Raw genomic sequence first — 27890 nt, forward strand, 5'->3', positions numbered from 1 at the left:
TTCATATGAGTTGAAATTCTATTCATATGAGTTGAAATTCTATTCATATGAATTGAAATTCTATTCATATGAATTGAAATTCTATTCATATGAATTGAAATTCTATTCATATGAATTGAAATTCTATTTATATGGATTGAAATTCTATTCATATGACTTTGATTTTCTACTCATTCGTACTCACCACTTTTAGCAGGGTTACTGACTATCTACTTGAGCCCCTCCCCTTTTTCTCGTTCAGATTTTCATCATTCCGTACATTGACGATTTTTTTCTTATTTTTTCAGAATCCCGTGCCCATGCTGTGACCTGTTGTTCGGTAAGTGTGAATCATTGTTTCATTTCTTTTCACGGATAATAAATTCAATCATGTCCAAAAACCGCTGGTGTCCATTTTCCCAGTCTTGGGTTTTCTCGATTTGTTTATAATTTTCAGAGGTTTATTCATAAATCAGGTGTTAATACACGTTATAGAGTTATTTTAATCCTAAAGTGAGTCCTATTACCTCTTTCACGGTTTAGCAACTTTCGACAAATATGATGAACACAAATCCTACAGCCGGAAAAATGATCAGCGGTTTCCGCAAGACACGTTTCAATTAAGTAGTATCCTTAGCTATCGAAGCCTACGTGTCAAAATTCCTGAAACTGATCGAGTCACTTTTTCTTTTCTTAATTGGGGATAAAATTTGTCACTAACAAAAACAAGCGTCCTCGTCACAACGCATAGTCATTGTGCTTTAAGGAGATAGAAGATTCCTTCACAGAACATCGATCTCAGGTTTGCCGTGCCAAGGAAGAACGCAGTATGAATCAAACAGGCGTTGCCAAATTTACCTCGACAAATCACAATTTTTCAAGAAAACTTGTGAATATTTCTCCTCCAATTATTTAGAGCATCTCCTTCTTACTTTGACAGGGTGGCTAGCGACCGAGAAAAGTCAGGGAGTGCAACTCGCCCGGGAATCATCAGGGAATTTTTTGTGGAGTCTGGTTTCACGTAAAAATCAGGTCCGCGATGGGCCAACTGATCGCGTTGTTGTGCCAGCATTTTGACCAGATTAATTGGATTGCATTTTGCAAAAAGGAACCACTAGCATTGCAATGTTGCTAAGATTGTGCAACTTCTTTTGTCTTGGAGGAAAAACCCGATTATCCCCATTAATAGTTTCTATTTTACTCGCTAAAAACTGTAAATTTAAGACAAAATATTACCATCTAAATTTCATAGTTTTTCACGATTTCCGCAATTTTATTGCAAAAGATGAAGTTGCACAATCTTAGCATCATTGCAATGCTAGTGGTTCCCTTTTGCAGAATGCAATCCAAATAAGTGCCCTTACGTTATCGTTAAAAAGTCAGGGAATTTCATCAGAAGAAGTCAGGGAATGATAAAATGGAATTTTGCCAGGCATCCTGTTTGATCTGAAAAGTCTGGAAGTTTCAAGAAAAAAATATTCATAACTTTCTGCAAAAATTTATATTTTCTGAGAGTGAATTTGGCAACATTCGAATGCTTTCACAGCGTTTTTACATAGGTATTAGGTAATCGGAAAGTCCTGCGCCACCCTTGTAGCCTCGGAATGAATAGAAGTAGGGTCATTCCATGCCAAAATCGGACACTTTTAGTCCTGAACCCATCAGAACTACTACTGAGAAACGTTTTAAATTTTTTCGATGCCTTGTCCAGCTCCAGTTGAGCTTTAAAGTTCGGGAAAATTGACTTTAAATTATGAGAGTGCCCACCCCCAGGTAAATAGAAACTACTTTTGGGACCTTACAAAATTTTGGCGGGACCACTCTAGATTCTATCACCCTACCTTATTTTTTCTACCCGTGACTCATCATTTTGTTCGACATCGGAAGTCTTCGTCTTTTTGAAAAGTTTATCTCTTTTAATCTGTTTCCTATCACTTCATCAATGGGGGCTGCACTATACCTGATTGTTGCAATAGAATCATTACTCTCCAAGAATCCTTACAAACCTCTGTGCTTTAATAGGATATGAATATAGAATTTATTCCAGACCGTTTCAATCTCAGCTCAGGATCACCGCGAAGGCCCATAATCTGAGATCGGAACTTACCTCTTTAAACCGCCTTTATCGAGTGGCGCAGGCAATTTATTCAGCTCGTGAACAACTGCTGGTTGCCGAGCTAAAAATTTCAAGGCGTTTCGCGAATGAATTATTTCCCGTCCATGTTTCTTTGCCGCAGTTGACGATACATATTGGACTGTATTTTGATTCACGGATTTATTCTCCTCCAGTAAAATGTAGTTTTCTGAGAAATAAATTTTTTTTCTTACTTTTCAATTTTAAAACTTAACGCGTGAAATGCAAACCTCCCGCTCATGAAAACACAATGGTCGACGTACGTCAGATCGCAAACTAAGCGTTACCTTGACAGATACTACAATACCTTAATCTTGATGCTTTGACTCAGCTATGTCAAATTGTTTACACTTGAAACAATGACGGGTGGATAAGGAACGATGCTCGATTGAGAAGCCTGCCAAAACCGTTGTGAGGTGCGATTTGACCAAAGCAGAGTAGTGCGTTTCTCGTGACGGAGCAATTCAAATTTCCCGTTATGTAAAATTAAAACGTAAATATCTAAGTTGGGACTTGATCTCAGTAATTTTCAACGCAAGAATCGTGTTCTGCGTGAAATTCTGGTCAAGATACATGTATCCGAAAGCTAAAATTAACACCTCGTCTGACGGTCCATCCTGAAATCAGGCGCGTGAATATTGGAGCCGCGTCATTGGTATATGATGTGATGATTCACGCCGCTTTGAAGAAAATATTAGCTTTTCACCTGTTTCAAAATTACTGAAGCTATGAATACCGTTAAATACCGAAATTAAGCGCGTAACTATTCAGACTCCAGAGTAAGTACGTATGTGTTATCACGCGGAAATGAAGGAAAATATTAACTTTTTACTTTGTTCAAATTAAATAATATTTAAATGTAGGCATAATGCTCCCATCGTTAAATGCTTAAATCCAGCGTGTGAATATTGGAGCTGTGGCGATGGTATGTGACTCTGACATGGTATCCACTTCGAAGGAAAATCTTAGCTTTATTCACCTTTCTCAAATTGTTGGAGATAGCAATGAGTTTTCTTCAGAATCTGGACGACACTTATTTGGCAGCAGAGAGCAGAGCATTTTGAGTTCACGACTCGCGCCTTCAATTTTGTAAATGCAACACGGACATCCATCAAGTACGAATAGTTGTATCTTTGTGCCGTCATCAACGCGCTCTGAGGTGTCTCATATTTCCGAAATTTGAGAACAGTTAAGGATAAGTTAGCTCAAAATATGCTTTAATATTCATAATGAAGAATGATTTTTTGAATAAAAGCCAAAACACAAAAACTCTCTGATGGAATATGAAAGTCTAATTTGTGGAGGGGGAACTGCCTCCTTCAAGAGGCCACGTTTGGATCTCGGTGGGCCGATTTTGAAATATGAGGCATCAATTTATGGTGACCGAATTTTTCACTTCTAATACAAGTGATTCGCAATTCGGTCAGGGACCCAACTTTAAAGATCGCGATCCTCCCTGCCCCCCCCCCCTCTCCGGATCAGGCCCGCCACAAGGGGGGGGGGATACTGGGTCCTTGGTACCGGGGCCCGGGCCCTGGAGGGGCCCGTGACGCAGGTGACAAACCACTACGAATTCATGTGTAACCCTTGTCTCGTAGGGAAAAGTGAAAAAATTACCCTAAAAATTCCGCAAACGGTGAATAAAGTTTCAAAAACACGCTGGGGCACTATAAAATTTTTCTTACTTTTTTAGAGATTTTCAAGATTTTGAGTATATGTAGAATGATATTTTTAGTAACTGTGTTTCATTTTCTTCCGTTGTCGGATGCTAAGAGGCTCCTTTCTGGGCATCCTCGACTTCAATGGCTTAACTCCCTTGCCATAGACGTACGAAAGGGGAGTCCAGGGGGGCTCGGCTCCCCATAGAATTGAAAATTATCATCTGCCCCCTCAAAAAAAAATGTATAGATGTTTTGAATGCAACAATTCGAAAGTTTTTGGTGCTGAAAGTAAACAAAAAGGCGTATTTATTCTGCAGAAATTGATGGAAAATCTCCATCTCAAGAGCTTCATAATGCGTCCAAATAGATTTAAAATTTCAAAAATTTCCCGGGGGAAGCCCCCCGGACCCCCCCCCCCCCCCTGTGCTAGGGGCCCGGGCCAGAAAATTGGTACCAGGGCCCGAGATGAGATGTGGCGGGCCTGCTCCGGATATATGGGGAAGGGGTCCTGGACCAGGAAATTCAAATTCCCTTGGGTCGTTTTTCTCTTCGACTTCGCGGTTCCTAACTTCGCACGATCTAAAATAACAGGAAAGGGATTATAAGGGTTGTCAGAAACACCCCGCATTATTCCTCTTGCCTTTCAAGAACTTTTGACAAATTTTGGGCCCTAATGGGCATCTGTCCTTCAAAAGACTTATTTTTGGGCTGTAAAACAGGTAGTTTCTTTGTTCAAACTGAGAGGTCAAAAATAGGCTATTTTCCTCAACTTTCAGTGTATCCACTTCGGAAAGGGCGCCTCTATTGACCGTGTACCCTGCCTCTTATCGTAGAATACTGCCTGAGGGTGCGTCGCATTGATAGCTCGCTCCTCCTCTAGCCTCCCTCACACTACTGGGGCTGCTGGAGAAAATATATTCAGTTTTCGAGAAAACAAAAGAGGCAGAATTGCCTAGTCTCAGCGACGACGTACCTAATTAGCCAAGCCTCGGAGGGTCTAAAACAGCTCGTTTTACCAGTCTTTTTTCTTCTTCTTTTTCTTCTCCTTCTTCTTTTTCTTCTCCTTCTTCTTGCTCCTCTGAGGCGCAACAAGAAACGGCGCCGATAGAACAAGTTGCGTGAGGGCGTCCGCTATCAACTTGGACGTCTTGACACGGCGCGGCGCGGCGTCGCGTCGGCGCTCAGGGGTCCCTCAGGGACGAAGGGGTGGGAATGGCCGGGAGGGAGGGGTATCCGGCATCCTGCATCCTGCATTCGGCTCCAGAACTCAGTCTCCCGCGCACTGCACTGCGATACGTTGCTGCTCTGCCGGTTGCGTCCCTAAATCGCACGGCGCTCTTCGGAACCGCTTGCATGTGCATTCGCGTCCTCTTCGTGTATTTCGGATTACTGCCCGCCAATCGAGGCTCCTCTTCAGGTACTCGATACATTAGATTACTCATCGAGCTTCGCACTTTTGTTTTGGCTTCTATTCCAGTGATTTTTATTTTATTCTTCACTTACTTATTTTATTTCGTTTTTTTCTGCACTAATATGATTCGGTCATATTCGTCATGGATCTGGATCATAGTTGTTATTTCTTATGGGACACCAATTTTCTCGTACAATGAATTAAGCCTCGCGGTCATGATTGATCATTGCTATCTATGGTCAGCCGTCTTCCTGCGGCATTTATTCCCGCGAAAACTTTCATACAAAGCATCCAGTAACTTATTGTTCCGTATGGATCGATTTCAAGCGCACACTCGATTAATCCTCTATGGCATGAGATCTCAGATTCGCTGGGGGTCCCTAATTTTTTTCGTAGCTTGCATTAAAAACAAAGAGTACTCAGTTTTTTTTTTCAAAATTGCAAATTTCAAGGCATCGGTTATTCGAAAGAAAAAAAAAACTAATGAAAATTTGCAAAATTATGGCACAGACGATAGAGTCAATTTTTGAAAACCCCAAAAAAACGTAGTTACAAATCCGTAAAGCTATGCCAGAGAGGGTCAAAGAACCCGGTCCTGTCGATAATTTTTGGATTGAAGACTCATGGACGTCGAAGAGAGAAACCAATTCATCTTAGCGGCAGACTTAGGATTCTCTCGTTTAAAGCGATGGGTGCTGTAATTACTAAAACTGTTCCTAAAAAGCAAGCAAATCCTCCAAAACTTAAATCTCATAAATCATGGTACTTTTGGTCGTCAATAGCCACAGAACGAAGTCAAAGTAAGATATGAAGTGGGGCCTTTCGCGATGTGCTGATTAGGTTATTGGATAAATCACGCCGTTATTAAACCGGCAGATCTTAAAGATGTTGGTGGTAAAACTCCTCCCATCCCATGTTTCGGCCCAAACTTTGCTCAGACGTTGTATACTGAGGGTTCCTGATGCATGGGAAGAATGTCAGCCCCCTCGGATAGTTCTGCCGTGCTAAGGAAAAACGCCGTATGAACATCCGACTGTTGCCAAATTTCCCTCGATAAAATGTTCATTTTTGAGGAAAGTTATGAATATTTTTCCTCGAAATTTTCAGGAAATTTAGGTGAAATTGCGAGCAAAATTGTTTGAAAAATTGGAAGGAAAATATTCAAATGTTAACCAGGAAATTCGTGTTTTATCAAAGGAAATTTGGCAACGCGTGAAGGTTTATACGGCGTTTTTCCTTAGCGCGGCAGAGTTGGGAGGGAAGGGTTCGGGAGGCAAAGCTCCCAATTTTTGCAAAAATTTAAAATCGGCATCTCCGAAAAGGGCGAGTCCTTGCGGGTCGAAAAGGTTCGATTGGTACTGAACTACGTCAAAAAGAGGTTATCTCTGAGATCGTTTATGCTATCTAGACGGTTGCATAACCTATCGTTGTCGTGATTCGATTTTTTAGATTTTACGGGTTGATTTTTTCCTGTTTTTTGTAAGGCGTATTGAGGTAATTACCGGCACTTGAAGAACAAAGGTTCAGGCTGTTCTCCGTAAAATTCTCCGGTAAGGCATCCAGTTGACCATTAAAATTTGATCCGCTCATGAGTTTTTGCTATTTTTGTGGGCGCGACTGGTCAATCCAGGAGGAAGAGAAATGAGGGCCTGAAATAGTAACAGAATCTGTTTTGAAGTTTGTTTTCCATTTCAGTGGTGAAATTCCCAAATCACGAATCTCGGTTTGTGACGTTGCAGACTTTCTGTTTTACTATCGTACGTTATTTTTTACATGGAGAACCACTCATCGTCGATTCTTAAAAACGTCCATGATTTTTCTGCTGTGTGCAAAGCAAATTCAGAAGATACGTCAATGAATGATGTTGATATGTTCTCCTCTAAAAACATAATAAGTCTCATTTACAGATCACAGCTAATGGTTTTGCGCCATTTTTCCAAGTCGTGTGTTTCCTGCAAACTCATTTTCTTGTTGCGCAGTCTATAGAGAGAACAATAAAAACACACTAAAATACAAAAAAAAAACAAATGGGTATACAAGGCTAGAGGAGGATAAAACAACCAGGACATTTCGGGCCAATTAAATGCCCATTCTCAACTGAGACAAAAGCTAAAAAATGTAAAAATTAAAACAAGAAAATGAGCATGCAACTGACCGAGGTAGGAATCAGTGCAAACTCAAGCCAGCTCAAGCAAACTCAAGCTCAAACTCAGTTTGCACTGATTCCTACCTCGGTCAGTTGCATGCTCATTTTCTTGTTTTAATTTTTACATTTTTTAGCTTTTGTTCCAGTTAAGAATGGGCATGTAATGGGCCCGAAACGTCCTGGTTGTTTTATCCTCCTCTAGCCTTGTATACCCATTTGTTTTTTTGTATTTTAGTGTGTTTTTATTGATGTCTGCATTCGAGCTATTGTGTCTCTCGCTCTCTTATCACTATATAGAGAGAGATAGAGGAAACCGAAGTAGAAATAAAGGACAAAAATAAAAACAAAATAGGAAAAGGCTCTACCAAATACAAAGGCTCACTTTAGTGGGTGTTTCTTTATTTGACATTTTTTTTTTTTGTTATTTATTGCTTTGGGCACAAAATCGGAATTCGTATTTTAAAGAAAATCGACGTCGCAAAAGCTTTTTTCGCGATGTATTTCTTGAAAGGCAAACGGAAACAAATCTAAGAACACTAGGAAACAATAGCTTCATTTATTTTTAAAATATCATCCAGCTTTTAATTCATATACAGGGTGTCCCAAAAGTCCCTTCCACCCCCTCTAAAATTTTACCTAATTAATATTTTGAAACAAAACTTTGGGGATGTTCATCGATCAATGTAAGCTACTTTTGGGGCCCCCCAGAATTTTCGGGGCCCCCCGTGGGGAGGGGCTGCGGACCCCAACTTTTTTTTTTCAAATGGCAACCCCTATCTTGTGATACCTCATTCGAAAGAGCATAAAAAACTAAGAATTTTGGCGCAAACCGCAGATCAATATCTTAATTTTTGACCGAGTTATGATAGGTCAAAGGTCAAATTTGACCTATTTTCAAAAAATCATAACTCCGGTTCAAATTATCGTAATGAAAAAAATAAAACGGGAAAATTTACCACATTGTAAGCACTTTTAAGGAAAAATCACAGAAATTACTTCAAACTAATTTTAAGGGGGGTTTCGGACCCCCAAATACGCCAATTCAAGGGTCATTCAATTTTCCCGCGAAATAAGCCAATTTCCCCCAGATTTGCCTCCACATTAGTTCAGTAAGGTCAAAATCAGTTCAACATTACGTTGGCAAGTCCCCAAATTTCGGGAAAAGTTAAAAAAAAACAAAATTAAAGGTGATTAAATTTGACCGTTTAAATTTTTTTTTTTTAACTTTTCCCGAAATTTGGGGACTTGCCAACGTAATGTTGAACTGATTTTGACCTTACTGAACTAATGTGGAGGCAAATCTGGGGGAAATTGGCTTATTTCGCGGGAAAATTGAATGACCCTTGAATTGGCGTATTTGGGGGTCCGAAACCCCCCTTAAAATTAGTTTGAAGTAATTTCTGTGATTTTTCCTTAAAAGTGCTTACAATGTGGTAAATTTTCCCGTTTTATTTTTTTCATTACGATAATTTGAACCGGAGTTATGATTTTTTGAAAATAGGTCAAATTTGACCTTTGACCTATCATAACTCGGTCAAAAATTAAGATATTGATCTGCGGTTTGCGCCAAAATTCTTAGTTTTTTATGCTCTTTCGAATGAGGTATCACAAGATAGGGGTTGCCATTTGAAAAAAAAAAGTTGGGGTCCGCAGCCCCTCCCCACGGGGGGCCCCGAAAATTCTGGGGGGCCCCAAAAGTAGCTTACATTGATCGATGAACATCCCCAAAGTTTCGTTTCAAAATATTAATTAGGTAAAATTTTAGAGGGGGTGGAAGGGACTTTTGGGACACCCTGTATAAGTGTATCACGTCGCTAACCCAGCGTACTTAAGCGTCCCGTGACTCCTAATCGCCATTGATACCGATCTCTCCACAGATCATCAGGCAAGTGGACGTATTTGTGTCCAACGGAACTATGTAAATTAAGACATGCGCCCTGAGATCTATAAGGATTTATACTTAATAGGGCTCAAGTCATAATGCACATAGTTCCGTTTGACAGAAATACGCCCGAGTGATCCTTTCTGGGATTATGTAGCATCGCGTCCAAGATATTGGACTCCATGCTCATCCTTGATATACTTACCTGCTCATCTCGTCCAAGATCTTGGACTCCATGCTCATCGCTAAACGTCTCACTTCTTTGCTTGAGCATGGAGTCCAAAAGCAAGTAGACCTCCCTTAGTTTTAAAGTTCATCATGATAGAAAATCGTATACTTCGCTTCCTAACCTAACCTAACTTAACCCGACCTAAGCAATGCACAATTTTTTTCGAGAACACATTTTTTTGTCTTTATTTCACCAAAATTGTCTTAATAAATTTTTGGACCCCATGCTCCTATATTGTCGGAGAATACCTGCGTCCCACAATTTTGGACGCTATGCTCACTTCGATTTTTCGAAAAAATTATCCCTAATTAAAGTGAGCATGGAGTCCAAGATCTTGGACGTGATGAGCAACTGAATATCATATAGCTGAGCATGGAGTCCAATATCATGGACGCGATGCTACATTACCCTTTCTGGTCTCATTCTCCACTCCCTGCTGCCAATCTCTTACTGGACGCCGCGCCGCCCTCTACCGGCGAAGAAACCTAATAAACCACTTCTAATTTAACTTTGAAGTACCTTTCAATTAACTTCTAATTTCAATGTTTCTATTTTGGCCAAGTTTTCCTTCAGAATATCATCGCTTGAGTTGGCTTCTGAAATAACCACCTAATTCACTTCTGAGAAGGCAAGTCGCGGGAACACCTCGGCAATCAGGAGAGTCCCGAAGAAAACAAGAGAAAAGCGTGTCAACCCCCCTTCCCCTTCCATCCCCTTCTCGGAATAACAGAATGACAACGTGTATGGATTATCAAAGAGCAATTAGTGGCTTTTTACTGGCAAGTTAGGGGCCTAATTACCCCCACAGTTGTCACATAAGACGCTGAAAATACTCTGTTCCCCGTTTTGGAAAATGCTGAATGGTTCGATTTTCGCGCACGAGCTGATCACCAATTCAAATTTCTGTACCGCGTGGCTTTGTTTTAATTCAGCGTGTTCCTTAATTCTAGAATTTTGCTGTAGTGTTGTCTGTTGATGCATACAGTACACTTTGTCCGTGAAACGTTATGATGTGTTGCAGAGTTTACTATTAATTTAGGCAACGGGGAACGTGCGTGGGTGAAAGTGCTACCAAAGAAAGTTCGGAGGCTTAATCATCGTTGTTTTAATTTTGTTGACTTGCAGAGCACAGCTGGCCCGGGCGAGATACATGGGAGAGAGGCAGAGAGATGGACGAGGGGGAGAGAGAGGCAGAGAGAAGTAAACTTTTTTGGCCTACCCGTGGGAACATTAGTCTTCTATGACCTTTTTTACGTATTCACGCTGAGTTTTTTCCCCCTCAAGTCAAAATTTTAAATTGATTTTAAGCGAGACAAGTTTAGGTTAGCAGGCGATCTTGTTTGCTTGGGTCGTGGAATATCAGCGGCTTATACTACTTTAAAGAGAGTGCGTCATTTTCGGAGAGCTCCGTCAAGTTCGGCAAGCGCTCTCTTCTCCCTTCCTCATTTTCCTTATTTCTCGTGACAGCTCGAGGAAACTTTAGTCAAATCAAAATTGGAGAGGAAAGTCAGTCCACTCCTTGAAAAATGAAAATTAAGATTGTTCCACAGCTGTGAATTTTATGATATTTCAGTATTATAAGGACGACAGAGGGGGAAAGATCGAAATCAATGGCACTTTTTCTGATTCATCGTATGGGCTCGAGGAAGGAAGGTACCTTGGTCACTGAAGAGATTTTTACGACAGAAATTTATTTAAAAAATTAATGTGCCCAAATCAATCTATTTCATATTCTTTGGAACAAAGGAAAACTTGAGTGTGGGGTGCAGTTGTCGCAGGCAAATAGTGAAATCAGGCATTTTGTCAAATGCCTAAGCAGATAGTCAAATGCCTAGGCAGATATAGTCAAATTTCGACGGCCTACACAATTGTGTGAATTTATGGCGAAAGAGTTCACGATTTTTCACTATTTTTGGAAAAATAATTCATCAAACCTATACGAACTCTTTTTGTCTCTTACCCTTCAATGGCTTCTCATATTTTTAAATGTTGAAATTCCAAAAATTCTGTATTTTATGTCATGTTGAAAATTTCAAGATCAGAGTCTGTTCAGGAGCTACAAATCGTTTAAAATGCTATTGTGTGCTGCAAATTTTTACCAAGAATTTTTCTTGCAGCAGCAATGAATTATTTTTTCTGAAATAAAGAAAAGGGTCAGAATTTCAATGTAAGTTAGAATATTTGACTGTTTGCCTAGGCATTTGAAAAAATGCCTGATTTCACTATTTGCCTGCGACACAGTAAAGGCATATCTTGGTTGCGGTGTCTCTCTGAGAATCTCCGCTAAAGTTTCATTCATTATAATTTAAGCAAATGGTATTAATTCGTTGGAACTTTCACTGAATTTTCTCCATAATTTTACAATGCTGGAACGTAAAATTTCAGGAAATTCAATGAAGAGTTTCTTCTCTAAAATATAAAAAGCAGCGAAGATTTTGAGACATCACAACCAAGAAATGCCCTCTCTGCACCAAACGCCTCAATTTAGCTCAGTTAATCCCAACGTCCTGTGCCCTGTGCCTGGTTCTGGAGCTTCAACTGACTCGTTCGTGAAAAGAAAATAGTGCAATTTCGAATTTTAACCAAGTTCCACCATCAGATAGTTACTCTCTCGGAATTTTCTACAGAAAGGAGTTAAATAAATAAAACAGTATCAAAAAGAAGAAAAACAATCATGTGAACGAGGTGACCTGTTTTTGTAAATCACGATCTGCACACCTAGGGTGTGATCATTATCTGGTATTTTAAAGTATGAAAAGAGGTGAACAAGATTATTTTGGCTTTGAAGTGGCATCACGGTCAGGTATTAAATTTGGCGAGGCCACAAAGCGACCGTAGTTGCCTATGAATGCCTTTGATGGAGGTATTAAATTACTTTGTAATGAAGGATAGCCCCTGCTTTTCATCTCTGCATCGTTCAAGGTCTTGAGAGGCTTTCAGCGAGTTAATAGAGGTTTTATTATGTATAAACCTCAAAGTTATTCACTTATATGTCTTCGTCAAGTGCCCGGAGGAAGTCCGCGAGTTTACGCTTGTATGTATTTTTAAAACCCCCGGGTAGCATTAAACGGTCGAATAAGGATTCAAAGGAATACCTCAGATTTACGTTTTTAATGGTCTTAAACGCAGGATTTTAACCCTTGAGAGTATTTTGTCGGGTGTAAGGAGAAAAATAGTCGTTTGGATTAAGAGTCAGTAATGGACCACTACAGACAAGGTACGAATTTAAGCATTCCGATTCATGCTTCGTAAATCGATTTTCACGCAGAACAAGATTTTCGCATCGGAAATTACTGAAACCATTACGTTTTTATTTTCCGTTGGTTCCAGGAATTTTAAATTGCCCGATCACAAGAAAGGCGATTCTCTACGCGAGTCAAATCGGTCCTCACAACAGTTTTCGCAGGCTTCTCAATCGAGCTTTGTTTCTTTCCCACCCTTTATCGTTCAAAGTGTAAACAATTTGCTGTAGCTGAGCCAAAGCGTCGAGATTGAGTTTGACAGGTTCTCATATATATTGCAGAGATTGCAATGGTTCAACATTAAACATAGCTTCAAAAGTTAATTGAAAAATTTAAGGGAACAGGGTGTAATAGATGTTTTATTCTTTTGAGTACCAAATGGGAATATTGGACCACTAGACAAGGTACGAATTTCAGCATTCTAATACATGTTTCATAACCAAAATTTTACGTAGAACGCGATGCGCATAGTGAAAATTACCGAAATCAACTCCTTACGAAGATATTTAATGATTCTTGATGCGTGAATTCAAACCACCCGCTCATGAAAACTAAATGCTCTACGTGATTCACATCGTGCGCTAAACTTTATCATGTCAGTCTCTGCGATATAAAAATCTGGCAACCTCGATCTTGACGCGTTGGCTCAGCTATAGCAAATTGCTTATAGTTTGAACAACACATGGTGGGAAATGAACATTGCTCGATTGAGAAGCTTTCTGAAACTGTTGTAGAGCACGATTTGACTCACGTAGAGCTCTGAGTTTCTTGTGAGCGGGCAGTTCGAATTCCTCGTAACTAATGTGAAATAAAGACGTTGATATCTTCGTTAGGAGTTAGTTTCAGTAATATTCGTTGCGCTAATCGTGTTCTACGTGAAGTTCTGGTTAAGAAACATGTACCAGATTACTTAAAATCGTACCTTGTCTAGTGGTCCATTGTCTCAGTTACAGCTTTTGCAACTGAAATCCTAAAATTTGTATATGAGGTTATGAATGTTAAAAATTGTTTTGAACCAAACGATACATCGAGCCACTACCGAATACGATCCATTTACATTCCTCAAGCCCGGCGCAAGCTTTTGCTCCTGAGCACGGGTACCAAGTCACGCTAATTCAGTCAGTCAGAATCGAGAAATAAAAAAATGCCTGTGAACTTTGGCAAATGTGTACACGCAGCACATGCAGGTGCACCATGCCACGGGGTAAGTACTCAGTCGTGTCTCTCCAATTAAACCCAAGTTAAGGGCGGCGCGGCGGCGGCAGAGACTCGGATAGGCAAATCGTGTTACTCAAGCACAGCCAGGGTATCACGTGTAAGTGCGTCGTAGGGATTGCATTCCAAATGAGTCACTACCGTATTACTGATCAATGCCTCAAGGGAACTTGGTGCGGAAATTCGGCGCTGACACATGAAGGATGTTTAAAGACTATGGTTACGCGCTTCTTAATCTCAATTGACGATATACGCTTCTCCTTCAATGGGATGAAGAAGGAGAAAAGGGATGCAGATTAAAAATAGAGAAGCACATTTCACACCACATGACGATTCTAATATCCTGTCATTGTTCTCTAATTGGAGAAACCCGTGAATGTGGCGAGTAACTCAAATGATAGAATAGTACGGTGCTTTACGCACCCATTGTGGTTGAATCCTTTTGAGTGAGCTCATTTACGGACTACACTCGATCGACAGTCAAAAGCGATTTCCCAAACCATATAAGGCATCGTAAGACTGTTAGAGGCGACCCCCCCCCCCCCCCCAAGAGCCTTACGTAATTTATGGACGACCCCTAACTGGATGTTAAAGTGGTGCTGAGCCCATACTGCTCTGAGGGAAACAACTCCCAGGAAACATCAATTTGAATAATATATTATATAATATATATTTTGAAAGAAACAAAACGGAAAAACCCTGTCAGTACAAAACTGAATGTGAAAAGCGTTCAGGCAAGACAGGTGCATGGGATGTGTCATAGACCGACACCAAATTTTGTTGTAACAAGAGAACCTTTATTGTCATGCAACTGAAAGTTTATTCCAAAATAAGCTTATTATATCATTTAACGTAACAAGTATCCTTCTGGGTCCAACAAAAAATTGAACAGGAAACGGATTTTCTGTTACAGTTAAGACGTTCTTTCTCAGTTCAATAGTCGGGTGAAAGTTCTTCTTGCATGAGGTGCTTTGATGCTTTTTCTCGGCCTTACCTAGTTCCTATATCTAGGGAGAGTACGGACTTCTCGAAGTATGGAGCCCTTAGGACCCAAAAGAGAAGCCAACCTTTGAAAACGAAAAATGTCACTGACTATCTTCAGATTCCAATATCAAACCAAAATGCCCAAGAATGTTCTTGAATAAGTGTTCTTCCGTAAAAGTGAGTAATGCAAAAACTAAGTCAAATATGTGATTTACCTACCAACGTTGGATCGTAATAATAATCGCAATAATAAATCACTCTGGCAACTGATACTGCTGACGAGAACGCTGATACGCTAGAGGTTGCATTTATTGCTGAAATGATCAAATGGCAAGGAGTCAGTCCAAATCTTAGACAGTCACTGCCAAAACTTCCTTACACTCCTAAGTTGTTCGCGTGTATTGAGAGGATGAACCGAATTATACCAGCACACATTCGTGAAGAATCAACGTTAGAGGAAGTTCATTGCATCATCTATTGTGCAGCTCAGGCGATAACACAAGCCGTCAAAGGCCCCACAAATCATGGGCGTAGGGGAATCAAACTGAATGCACCAAGATGGCAACTTAGGATTGAAAGGAAAGTGGCCAACCTAAGGCAGGAGATTGGGAGAGTCACCCAGTGTGTCAAGGGGAATACCTCAAAGAGGTTAAGGGCGAAGATGGCCCATGTGAATGAGGAAAACCTTTTAACCCATCTTGATACACTGAAGCAGAAGTTAAAAGTTCAAGCTGCCCGACTCAGAAGATATAAAAAATCATACCAGCGCCATTTAGATAATGCTCTGTTTCAGCGTAATGAGAGAGCCTTCTATCGAAGGATGGGAAACGCCGCGGATGTGAGAAACGCTCCCGAAGAAATCCCATCGAAAGATGACGTAACGCGATTTTGGCGATCCATCTGGTCAGAGGCCAAGGAGCATAATAGCACAGCTCCTTGGATTGAGCAGGAAACAGTGCGTCATGCCCACATTACACATGAAGGTGAGGTTGAAATCACTAAGGAAGATGTGCGGAGAGCAACTTTGCATATTCATAACTGGAAGGCTCCCGGACCAGACAAAGTTCACAATTTCTGGCTGAAAAAGTTAACATGTGTGCATACGCAGCTTTCAAGAAGCATTCAAGATATTATTACTCATCCTGACAAAATGCCGATATTTCTGACTGAAGGAGTGACGTTTGCGAAACATAAAGGAGGCGATTCGAAGGACCCATCTGAGTATAGACCGATTACATGTCTCTCCACGCTCTATAAAGTCATCACATCCATTGTAACCCGATTAATTGGGAGACATGTAGCTAAGTGGAAAATTTTGTGTGAAGAGCAGAAAGGGTGTCGCAAGGGAAGCTTCGGGTGCAAAGAGCTGTTAATAATTGATTCGGTTGTGCTCAAGCAGGCTGTAAAGGAACGTCGTAACTTACATGTGGGTTACATCGACTACAAAAAAGCTTTTGATTCAATGCCGCACAGCTGGCTAATTCACGTTTTAAATATCTACCGAGTCCATCCTGTCATTGTTCATTTCCTGAAGAGCATTTTGGCATCTTGGCGCACCAGAATCATAATACAAGGATCGGCGAGTGAATTGGAAACTGAGGTCATCCACATCCTGCGAGGTATTTTTCAAGGTGACAGTCTTAGTGCATTGTGGTTCTGTTTAGGCCTCAATCCCCTCTCAAATTGCATTCGAGAGATGAAGGTAGGGTTCCCTCTGCGTCGGAACAGACAAGTACTCCACGTCATCAACCACCTAGCCTACTTGGATGATATTAAGATCTATGCATCCCAAAGAGACCAGTTGCATCAACTTTTCAAGGTGATTGAAGAGGTTAGTGATGATATTGGCATGATGCTTGGAGTACCTAAATGCGCGACGCTCCATATAGAAAACGGCGTTATAGTGCGGGAGGATGGTTTTGTGACCAATTCTGGTGACGTCATCAATAGCTTGACAATGGAGGATGCTTATAAATACCTTGGAATGTGGCAGAGCTCTTCCATCCAGAAGGTGAGAGTCAAAGAGCACCTGGTTAACACCTTCGTTGATCGGCTGAGTGCGATACTTAAGACCTCTCTAAACTCAAAACATACGACCAAGGCAATCAACACCTTCGCCATTCCTGCGTTAGCGTACTCATTTGGCGTTGTCCCATGGTCTGACACGGAGCTTGAGGGGCTTAATAGGAAAGTCAGAACCTTGATGACCAAGTGGAATAAGCATCACCCAAGAGCCGCGAAGGAGAGAATACACATCCCCCGCAAACAGGGGGGAAGAGGTATCCTTGATGTGAAGGAGGTCTGCCACAGCCAAGTCCGTAACCTGCGAAATTACTTCCTCAGTAGAAACGACAGCACTTTGCACGCTGCAGTAAATGCCATAGATAAATCCTACACGCCTTTGCGCCTCGCTTGTCACGATCTGAATGAAGAACAACCCTCAGACCCAGTTGCTGGCCAGTTGGAGGCATGGGCCTCCAAGCCGCTGCATGGACGCTTTTATCATTCAGTTGCGCAGGATCATGTTAGTGAAGGAAAGTCTTTCTTGTGGTTATCGAAAGGGCAGCTGTATCCAGAAACGGAAGGATTTGTTCTCGCAATACAAGACCAAGTGATCAGTACCAGGAATTACAAGAGATATATACTGAAGGAGAAGATCGAGAGCGATAAGTGTAGGAAGTGTAATGCTGCATCCGAGACAATAGATCACATTACATCTGGTTGCGCATTGCTTGCAGGGAAGGAATATACCGAGCGGCATAACAACATGGCTAAAATTATACATCTAGCGCTGGCCAACGATCGAGAACTATGTGATACTGCTGAACCCTACTACAAATATTGCCCAGCCACGGTCCTGGAGAATCAGCGCTTCCGGCTCTATTGGGATAACCCGATCCTAACCGATAAAACCATCATGGCAAACAGACCGGACATAGTGCTTGTTGATAAGCGAGATCGCACCGCTTACATCATTGATATTAGCATCCCTAATAATCATAACTTGGAGCTGAAGTATCAGGAAAAGATGGTAAAATATCTGCCCTTAGCTGCAGAAATGAAGCGATTATGGAACCTGAATATTGTTTGTATCAAGCCCCTGATAATGTCAGTAACGGGGATAGTTCCAAAAAGTTTAGTTCAACATCTTCGAGACCTCGGAATAAACAGTTACCTGCTTCATTCAATGCAGAAGTCCGTCGTTATAAGCACGTCAAGTATTGTCAGGTCGTTTCTTAATATCGAATAATTTTTTTGATTTCGCTTAAAATTTAATTTTTTTAAATTTTTTTTTTTTTTTTTTAAATTTTACTTTAAAATAACGTTTACCCTTTTTTTCAAGCAAGATAGTATGTGTTACTGACTTTGGCCTGTGGCCCGTCAGTAATACTTGTGCCGGAAGTGTTCCCTCTTCTGAGTTACAAAAAAAAAAAAAAAAAAAAAAAATCACTCTGGATAATTTTAATTCATAGATTGGCTGCCCTTTGGGCTCAAAGAGCTCAATGACCTAACCTCAAAATAACCGACATGTCCGTACTCTCCCTATATAGGTGCTCTAGTCTTATCGTGGCCTCTCAAGATTCAAGACTCGAGTCTCGCCGGGACGGGAAAGAGTAGGTAACTGAGTTTGCAAAGAGATGGACCTATTATACGCGGAACTTGACAGTCGAATTGTCTGGCTGCGCGACACGTAACGGCGCGCCTTCAATGTACCGATCTGCAACCCACGTCGCGCACGTATCGACGGCAACATTCAGAGGTGATACCAACGAACGGGGCGCAGCGCTATCGGATACTTGCGGAAACTCTACTTTCTTACGGTGCTCCTTACGGGGAACCTAGAGGAATTTTACATAGATCGGCAACATTCCGCTGACGAGGATGTTCAGAACGCCCGGGGTGGGTTGATTGATGACTCCGTTTTCCCGAGCATCCATTGCTTTTGACAGACCAATTGGACAGTTTTACCGCTGCTTTTATTTCTTTCCGCGGTTTTTTCTTCTTTTTCTCTTTTTTACAGCCGCTGACTCCATGCTTACGGCCGGAAAGCTTTGTGCGCGCGTTTTTGTCCCGGGAACCCGGTGGGATTTCTATCCGGCTCCGCGTTGGTGGAGTGCCTTTCGCCTCCTCGCAGCCGAAAAATCATTCAATCGCGGAAAAAGGGAAATATATATATGTTGAAAATGTTTTAGCTCTGATAGTAGAGATTACTGTAACAGGGTGTCTACAAGTCCGGAATTTCCGGAAAGTCCGGAAATAGTACTGATTTTTTAAGGGCGGTTCGGAAGTACTGAAAAAGTGCGGAAACTTCCGTAAAAAGGTCCGGAATTTTTTTAAATTGTTTGTCTTTTTTGTCGCAATTTCAAATTTTTGAAATTTTTTCAATTCCATTAAATGGAGGTACTAAAAAGTAAGGAGTTTTCTGTTGGAGGAGGTACTGAATTTCTTGAGAATGTACTGAAAAAGTACTGTAAAAGTACTTATTTTTGACCAGTCTGTTTAAGTAGACACCCTGTGAAAGCTTCTTGCTCTGGAAAAAAAAGAATTATAAGAATGTTTTGTAATCCACACGGGGAGAATTTTCAACACGAAAGTTTGGTTAATACGGGAGGTAAAACACAAAATAACCCTAGCCTTCGGTTGACAATTTTAAGAAAAAATGCCAGGTAGGCTTCTTGGAGGCATTGAATAGAAAACGAGTAGTGAATACAAACGTTTCAATCGGAGGAATGCATTTTTTCAGTCTCTCCATAGTTCATTTTATTTTATTCTTTTAAACGAGTTTTACTCAAGTCTTATAAAATACAGACAGATTTACAAGGAAATTGACTTAGGTATACAGGGTGTCTCACGAAAAACGAGCCACCTTGAATATCTGCCGAACGCGTCGGAATTTCGAAAAACGGTAAAAAACGTGTTCGTTTATATCGAGGGGGACACCTTTTGGCGTATTCGACATTTTCCCAAACCGCGGGAGGGGCGCGGGGCGGGGGGTGCCCCACCCGTAAGTCGAACTTTTCAAATGGCACCCCTACTTTTTTATTGCAGAAATCAATTCTACGCAAAAAAAACAAGCCACCCTGTCCAAACCGAATGTAAATCGGACAATTTTTCAGTGATTGACAGAGTTTGAAACATTTTTTTCATACTCTTTTCAAAAATTTCCCACGCCCAATGGAATTGCTGTATCAAACCAAACTCTCCGCCAAAAAAATTCTTAAACATGGCACTTTCGATAAAAAAAATAAAAAAAATCTGCTGCACTCGAAATCTGGAGCACGCGGAGCCCTTCTTTGCGGCATTGAAATTCGTTATACCGAACATTTCCGAGGGGCGCTTATCGGGAGGGAGTAGTAAGTTTTAGACAAGAATTATTCATCTTTTTTCTGAAGCATAAGAAACCGTGTCCATGAAGAAGCAGTTAAGTAGAAAAACAAAGCACCGCGGAAAAATAGCGTCCTCAGAAGTATCAAGGTCCGGCTCAAGTCATTAACCCCCCCCCCCCCCCCCCAAAAAAAAAGCTAATCCATTTGTTTTTCTACTTAACTGCTTCTTCATGGACACGGTTTCTTATGCTTCAGAAAAAAGATGAATAATAAATTCTTGTCTAAAACTTACTACTCCCTCCCGATGAGCGCCCCTCGGAAATGTTCGGTATAACGAATTTCAATGCCGCAAAGAAGGGCTCCGCGTGCTCCAGATTTCGAGTGCAGCAGATTTTTTTTATTTTTTTTATCGAAAGTGCCATGTTTAAGAATTTTTTTGGCGGAGAGTTTGGTTTGATACAGCAATTCCATTGGGCGTGGGAAATTTTTGAAAAGATTATGAAAAAAATGTTTCAAACTCTGTCAATCATTGAAAAATTGTCCGATTTACATTCGGTTTGGACAGGGTGGCTTGTTTTTTTGCGTAGAATTGATTTCTGCAATATAAAAGTAGGGGTGCCATTTGAAAAGTTCGACTTACGGGTGGGGCACTCCCCGTCCCGCGCCCCTCCCGCGGTTTGGGAAAATGTCAAATACGCCAAAAGGTGTCCCCTTTGATATAAACGAACACGTCTTTTACCGTTTTTCGAAATTCCGACGCGTTCGGCAGATATTCAAGGTGGCTCGTTTTTCGTGAGACACCCTGTATACGTTTTTATTACTACTCGCTGTCAACCAGGTGTTGACACACAGGAACCGCCAATTGGCATTACTTCGGCAGGGGGAGGGCGTTTATTTAATTATATAAGTGTTCGATCTCTAATAAATTTCTAATCATATTTTCTATCAAGTTCCAGTTTTCCTCGCAGTCAGTCATTAATTGTACTATATTGTCTATTGTAATTTTTTTGTTTCAGGTGAGTTTCTCTCTCTCTTTATTAAATTTTAAGCAAATGAAGAACGTATGTTCCGGTGTGTCAACCGCTCTCCAGAACGGTCAGTAATGCAACATTCAATTTTTTTTTTTTTTTTTTTTTTTTTTTTTTTTTGTGCGGACTATCAGCTGGGCCGCCATGGGTATCTGAATTCCGGGAGCAGGGGTCTCTTCTCAAGATGCGCTAGATTTGGGAGCAAGTAAATATGCCGGAACCGCAATCGCAATTTACAATGCCTCTGATTTATTGCATTTATTGTCGAATCTGAGCGCCATAGCGCCTTTCAATTTGGGACATGCAACATGGACATCCATCAAGCACGAATAGTTGTATCTCTGCCCCGTCATAAAGACAAATCCTTTTCCCGGCTCTATTTCCATGTCGTGTCGGTTCCGTTCGGCTCAATTTCAGGTGGCTACGTGAGGAACATAGCCTAAGATAAGAAAGACGTAATCCGACCTAGTTTTTGTGTGGCCCGTTGTGAAACGATGACCAACAAATTTTGGTTTGAGCCGTTTGCGAAACTAGTTTGTCGAACACAGGCTCGGCTGCAAAACAGCTTACCAATCATTAGGCGCAAAATAGTATTGATCTACGCGTATGGAATCTTTATTATTTTGGAAGCCGACACTGCCGTGCTAAGGAAGAACGCCGTATGGGCCTTCAGACGTTGCCACATTTCCTTCGATAAAAAACGATTTCACCGGGAAAATTGCGTATATTTTGCTTCAACGTTTTCGAAACATTTTGATCACCATTTAATCTGAAATATTTGAAAATTCCCAGGAAAAATATGCACAACTAAACTGCATTTAGCAGAAAGGAACCAAGACATACAGCTATTGCCGAATTTAACTGGGCAATTTAAATGTTCACAAGACGAAGCATGTGCGGACTCCTCTGAACATATAAGAAATTTACGACGTTTTATATGCAGAAAATTCCCTAAAATTTGCATAAATCCGCACTTCCTTTTTCATGTAAAAAACTTAATAGTCCAATAAATTGAACTTGGTAATACCTGATATGGCTGGGTTCATTTCCGCTTAACGTGGGCCAACTTTCCAAAGAAATACTTATTTTATCCGGGTCAATTTGGCAACTCTCGAATGCTCTTACTGCCTTGCCAAGGACAAACGTCATATGACCCTTCAGGCGTTGCCAAATTTCTCGTGGCAAATCACTAATTTTCAGGAAAATTTTTTAATACGATCGTTCCCATGAGGCTTTTTATCCAACTTCAACCAAATACTGTGTCTGTAGATTGTTGTTATTTCACCCAATAAAAAAAAAAAAATAAATATTTGTCTACCACTTTCTCAGATAACTTTGTTTGTAATTTGATCTAAAACGTATGAAAATTTCAAGGATTATTTCTTAAAAATTAACATTTTATCCAAGGAAATTTGGCAACTCTCGAATGTTCATACGGCGTTTTCCCTTAGCACGGAAACATACGGCGTTCTTCCTTAGCACGACAGTACAGCCATGGGTCGTGTCTGTGATACCTCGTCTCCGAGGATACCTCATAATTTTGTCCCTACCCAAAGGACCCGTGGTAATTGTTCTTAGCGCACATAGCAGCGTTTGATCATGAACCAGCCACCAGCCACAAAGGGGAGGAATGGAAAAAAGGGTAAAAATTTGCATACCGCGCGGGGGCGGGGGCGCTCCAGTTGAGGGTGGATGTCGCCAACTTCCCGACGGAGCGCGCGCGAATTCTTCGCTTCGGTTCCGGAACGTTTATTAGTTGCCCGAAGCTGAAACGCTGAACATAATGTGATGTAATTACCTATTAATTGCACCCCGCTGCGGGAACCGATAGCTTCAACGCGCCCCGCTCAAATTGAATATTAATATCTCTTTGTATATAATTTCCCCGCCGTGTTTTCAAGGACCTGCAAGGCGCCCTCCCCTCCCGCCCCTCCCTTCTTCCCGGCTGCCGAGACGACGCGGGATGAACTCGATTTCGCCCTCCTTGACGAAATTATCTCTCCGCCGCGCTCCCTCAGTTTCCCTCATTATTATTACTTTTTGTCGTCAAGTGGGCCTCGCCTGCCGCCCGTGAATTCCTACTGGAGGAACGCACGGTGGCACGCCCGAATTTCTCCCGAAAAAATAACCGCCCCGCTAGCACTGAATCTTAAATCTGGACGTGAAAGAGAGAGAGAACGGAAGGGAAAATAAAGAGAGGAAGGAAGAGAGGCCAGCATTTTTGAAACGTAAATTAGAAAACCCTTTTTGTCCTTCTTTTTTATTTGCAATTAACGTTAGCGAGCTTTGAAAGAAAACTTTCTATCATAATTCTGTCAAATTCTCAGAGCACTGACTTTCAAATTTGGGCATTAAAAGGGAGAGAGAAAGAAAGAAAGAGTGAAAGAAAGGAAGAATAAAGAGAGGAAGGAAGAGAAACCGGGACTATTGAAACATTAATTAGAAAATTATTTTGGACCCTCTTTTATATTTGAAATTGACGTAAGCAAGCTTTGAGAAAAAACTCTCCGGGCACAAAATTTTGTTGAATTCTCAGAATCTTATTTATTGATGCGGAATGAAATGTAAGTTTAAAAATACGCGATAAAAGAAGCTTAACATTTAAATGAACTTTTTGTCGCAGCTCATCAAAATAAAGTGATCAAAACTTGTAAAAATGCGAATCAGTATTTTTACGTACTAAAAACTTATCGGACGGTATAGTTTTGGCAACATTGAATGTACCTCGAATTCTCCCCAACTAGGCAATCTCTCGCGTGTCTTCATGGTCATAATATTCACAATTTGACAGGTCCCTGATCTCTCATTTATTTTGAGTTATTGATAATGAATCAGGCCAAGTTTACCATTCCCAAATAGCGATTCCTGTTAGTTGATTCGCTCTTATTCCTGTGGTAAAGTTTCATTTATTCCAATGTCTTTGATGTTTTTCCTCTCAAAAGACACGTTTTCTTTTGTGAGATTCCTGGATCACTTTTAAAAAATGCATGAAAGATGATGTAGACAGAAGCAACCTGTTGCTTCAGAGAGGAAGCTTTTTCTGCTGGCTCAAAGGTGCCGCCGTGTGGTCTGAAACTTTGGGAAACGGGGGTGGAATTTGAGAAAACGAGAGCGAGACTATCCTCCAAAGGGGGGGATTTCCTTCCAGCCGAGGGGGTCCGAGGGGGGTCCCCCCAAGAATAATTCTAAATCGTAGGTACCCCTGAAATGGAATTTTGGGTTGTTTTCATGGTAAAATATTACATTTTTCTCCTCTTATATTAAGGGTCCAAAAGGAAAAATCTCGTTTTTATTATTAGAATAACCCCTAAAGTAACGGAAGCAGTATTATGTCTCCCTGTCAAACATTCAAAAGGACTTGTTAATTGCAACGCTAAATTCCAGCACCAAATGTCAACATTGATTTTTCGTCGATGACTTTTCTAGAAAATCCTCAAAAACTTCGAGAGGAGGCTGCAACTTCCTCCACTCCATACACGCTCCGTTACCGTGTAGGCTTTTTACGCAAGCTTTTTTTCAAATATTTTGTAGAAAGAAAGTTGCGGCCAATGTTGAAAAGCAATATCGTTCGTCAGAAAAATGAATGAATATAAACATGAATGTGAGCTTTCATATCTGTTGGAAACTTTTTACAAGATTGTTGAACTGAAATTGAATTTTTAACTTTTTTCATCAAAACAATTAAGCCACATATTCCCGTTAAAATGAAAATAAGTAAAGTAAAGCGAATGTTTGTCACGTTTTTGTACAAAAACTCTCACAGGTATAGCTGTTAAAATATTCAGCTATTTTTATCAATCTGTTCGTATTTTAAAAGTACATCAACTTTTATGTGCGTACCCAAGTTTGTTGAATTTCACTCAACACGGTTTAACTTCTACACCTTCAACGAGTAAATACGCCCAGGATAGTTGCGTGAGAAAAACTTAGCCTCTGTTCAGCAATTTTAGAAAGATGCCACTTCTGAATTTACCCTAGGGTCCAATATACTTGGCAGGGTCAACGCTATCCTAGACTAATTAAAAAAGCAAGAGCATAAAAATACCTCCGACGATATAGATATTAATAACCTCGTTTTCCTGAAGTTTTTTGGCCATAGAAACGAATGTTTGGCCCGAAGTGCGAGGGACTGCGCACGATGTTGTTGTTTTTTTTTTAAAGTAGGTATAGGCGTGTAGAAATTCAAATTGATTTTTAAAGACTTCAGCAGGGCGCATTGCTTCAACGTCTTCTTGATATTGTTTGTCAAGTCCATCCACTCTCTTCCCCATTACCTACTGATAAAATATTTATTGAGTGTAAAAAGCGAAGGACGTTAATCTCAAAAATATAAAAAATGAACCGACTTTTTCTCTCCTTTAAATAAGGAAATTTTAGCTCCCTCCTCCGTGAGGAAAATGGAGCAGCGGAAACCGGTGAACATTTAAGAGAGTCAACAACTTTCTTTCGTTTGGGTACATATCGACATGTAGCTTACACGGGAATTCATCGGAAAATTGATCGTCTCTAAAATGCAGCCTAAAAATTGAACTAGTAAATGCCCCGGCTGCCATTTTGTCGCCCTCCTGACATAAGGGCGTAACTACAATCTGCAATGAACCCTGTCCTCCATACAACTCGAAGCATTTTCCGGGCTCATCTCATTGGCGGATCCAACAAATTGGCAACATTGTCTTTTCTCCATTTAAACCCATGGAAATGTATCGATTGTTGAAGGGGCAAAGTGCTCCGACAAGAATCGATTATTTAGCATAGGCTTAAATGGAGGAAATCCGGTGTTGCCAAATTGCTGGATCCGCATCTGGCTCATCTCAATGTGCAGTTACGTCCTTATGTCGGTCAAGCGACGATTTGGCCGCAGAAAAAAATTGATCCCCTCGCAACGAAACTCAACATACCTGAAAACATGTTTCCATTCCTTTGCAAAATTTTGGTCAATTCTATTAAATTTGATTTATTTGGAGAGGTGAATTTTGGCCGAAATCAGTCGCATTTTCTAAATGAAAATTTAGAGGACGTGTGCTTATACATGGCTTTTGTGGTTGAAAGTATTGCGATCACTGTTACTGAAAAATCTTAGAGGAAAAAGGCATTAATTAACCTCAGTTTATCCTGAAATTCATTAACCCAGTAAATCAAACAGTGTTACACCGGGAAAAAACACATTGGATCTACAGTCCAGACTCTTTAAAACATTGACAAGAAAAAGGACTCTTGATTCAATCAGATTTTTGCTTAAATCAAAAGGAAATCCGCTCAAATTAAGAGGCTTGACTCTTGATTTAAGCTTAAATATGATTGAATCAAGAGTATTTTTTCTTGTCGATGTTTTTAAGAGTCTGGACTCTAGATCCAATGTGTTTTTTTTCCAGTGTAAAATAAATAATACTATTGCTACTTGCCACTTTTGTCGAACTACTTAGCACGTTAATCACAATCGTAAGGTATCGAACCGCGATGATTAAATAAACGTGCGTAAACTAATTTTTGAATTTTTACTGCACGTAAAAATCGCTCTTCGGGTGCATCAATTCTCACTCCACCAACAACTGACCTTCTGATGAAATTGCGAAAAAGAGAGCAGAATAACAGGTGTTCACTGCTAGTCACTGCGATCGATCACTGTCACTTGAAAGTTACGGTGATTTTTCACTCCCAGACCGATACAGTAACTACGTTATTCGATACTCGATACATTTGATGCTTCCTCTCAGAACAAAAAACTGTTTAAATAATCGTATTTTTTTAACCGCCGCATTTATTCGGAATAATGCATAACGATTATGAGAAACAGTTCACAGCTAAAGAAAGTAGACTCTACTCGTAAATATCGAGAAAAATATCAAAGATGTGCCTACAAGGTTTAAATTTTTGACCCGTAAAAATAATGTGTCTTTCAGTAGAAGCAGAATTTAAAACGGCGCGAAACATTCTTTATAGTCTAAATATAATGATTTTTATTCCACTGAGCTTGAAATGTTTTTGGCTTACAAAACAAGCTGGTTTCAAGGTGTTCGTCAGTGAAAATACATACAGAGGCGAATCCAGCAATTCGACAACACCGGATTTCCTCCATTTAAACCTATGCTAAATAGTCGATTCTTGTCGGAGCACCTGGACCCTCCAAGAATCGATACATTTCCATAGGTTTAAATGGAGGAAATCCGGTTATGCCGAATTGCTGGATCCGCCAATGTCCATTCAATTCTAAACATCATGCTGTAATTACAAGAGGGATTATATCCCCTGAGAAGGAGCCGAGCACGTTTGATTGCTGATGCTGAAGGCGGTGGCGCACAGTGGATTGAGTCAATCAGAAAGGTCGGACATGAACTTTTTGACAAAAACTGCGACTTTTGATGTTTATTTCGTCACATTATAAAATTCAAGGGATGGCTCCGGAAGAAAATTTTACGGGGAAACCACACTGGAAAAAAAAACACATTGGATCTAGAGTCCAGACTCTTGAAAACATTCACAAGAAAAAATATTCTTGATTCCATCAGATTTAAGCTTCAATCAAAAGGAAATCCTCTCAAATTAAGAGGCTTATGGTAGTTATGGTTCTTGATTTAATCAAAAATGCGATTGAACCAAGAGTATTTTTTCTTGTCGATGTTTTTAGGAGTCATGACTCTAGATTCAATGTGGT

At 40.5% G+C, this 27890-nt stretch overlaps 1 long non-coding RNA gene across 2 annotated transcripts in view; it reads left to right on the forward strand.

Annotated features, from left to right (window-relative positions):
* Nucleotides 1-27890, forward strand: part of LOC140225481 (uncharacterized) — a 230387-nt gene that overhangs the window by 37084 nt on the left and 165413 nt on the right. The window contains exon 3 of one of the 2 annotated variants that reach the window (XR_011900563.1): nucleotides 288-319. This is a non-coding gene — a long non-coding RNA (uncharacterized lncRNA). Of the gene's footprint in view, nucleotides 1-287; nucleotides 320-5032; nucleotides 5192-27890 lie in introns of those variants that run through there. The other variant, XR_011900564.1, reaches the window with a different exon arrangement.

Source organism: Bemisia tabaci, chromosome 1, assembly GCF_918797505.1.
Source record: "Bemisia tabaci chromosome 1, PGI_BMITA_v3".
Taxonomy (NCBI): domain Eukaryota; kingdom Metazoa; phylum Arthropoda; class Insecta; order Hemiptera; family Aleyrodidae; genus Bemisia; species Bemisia tabaci.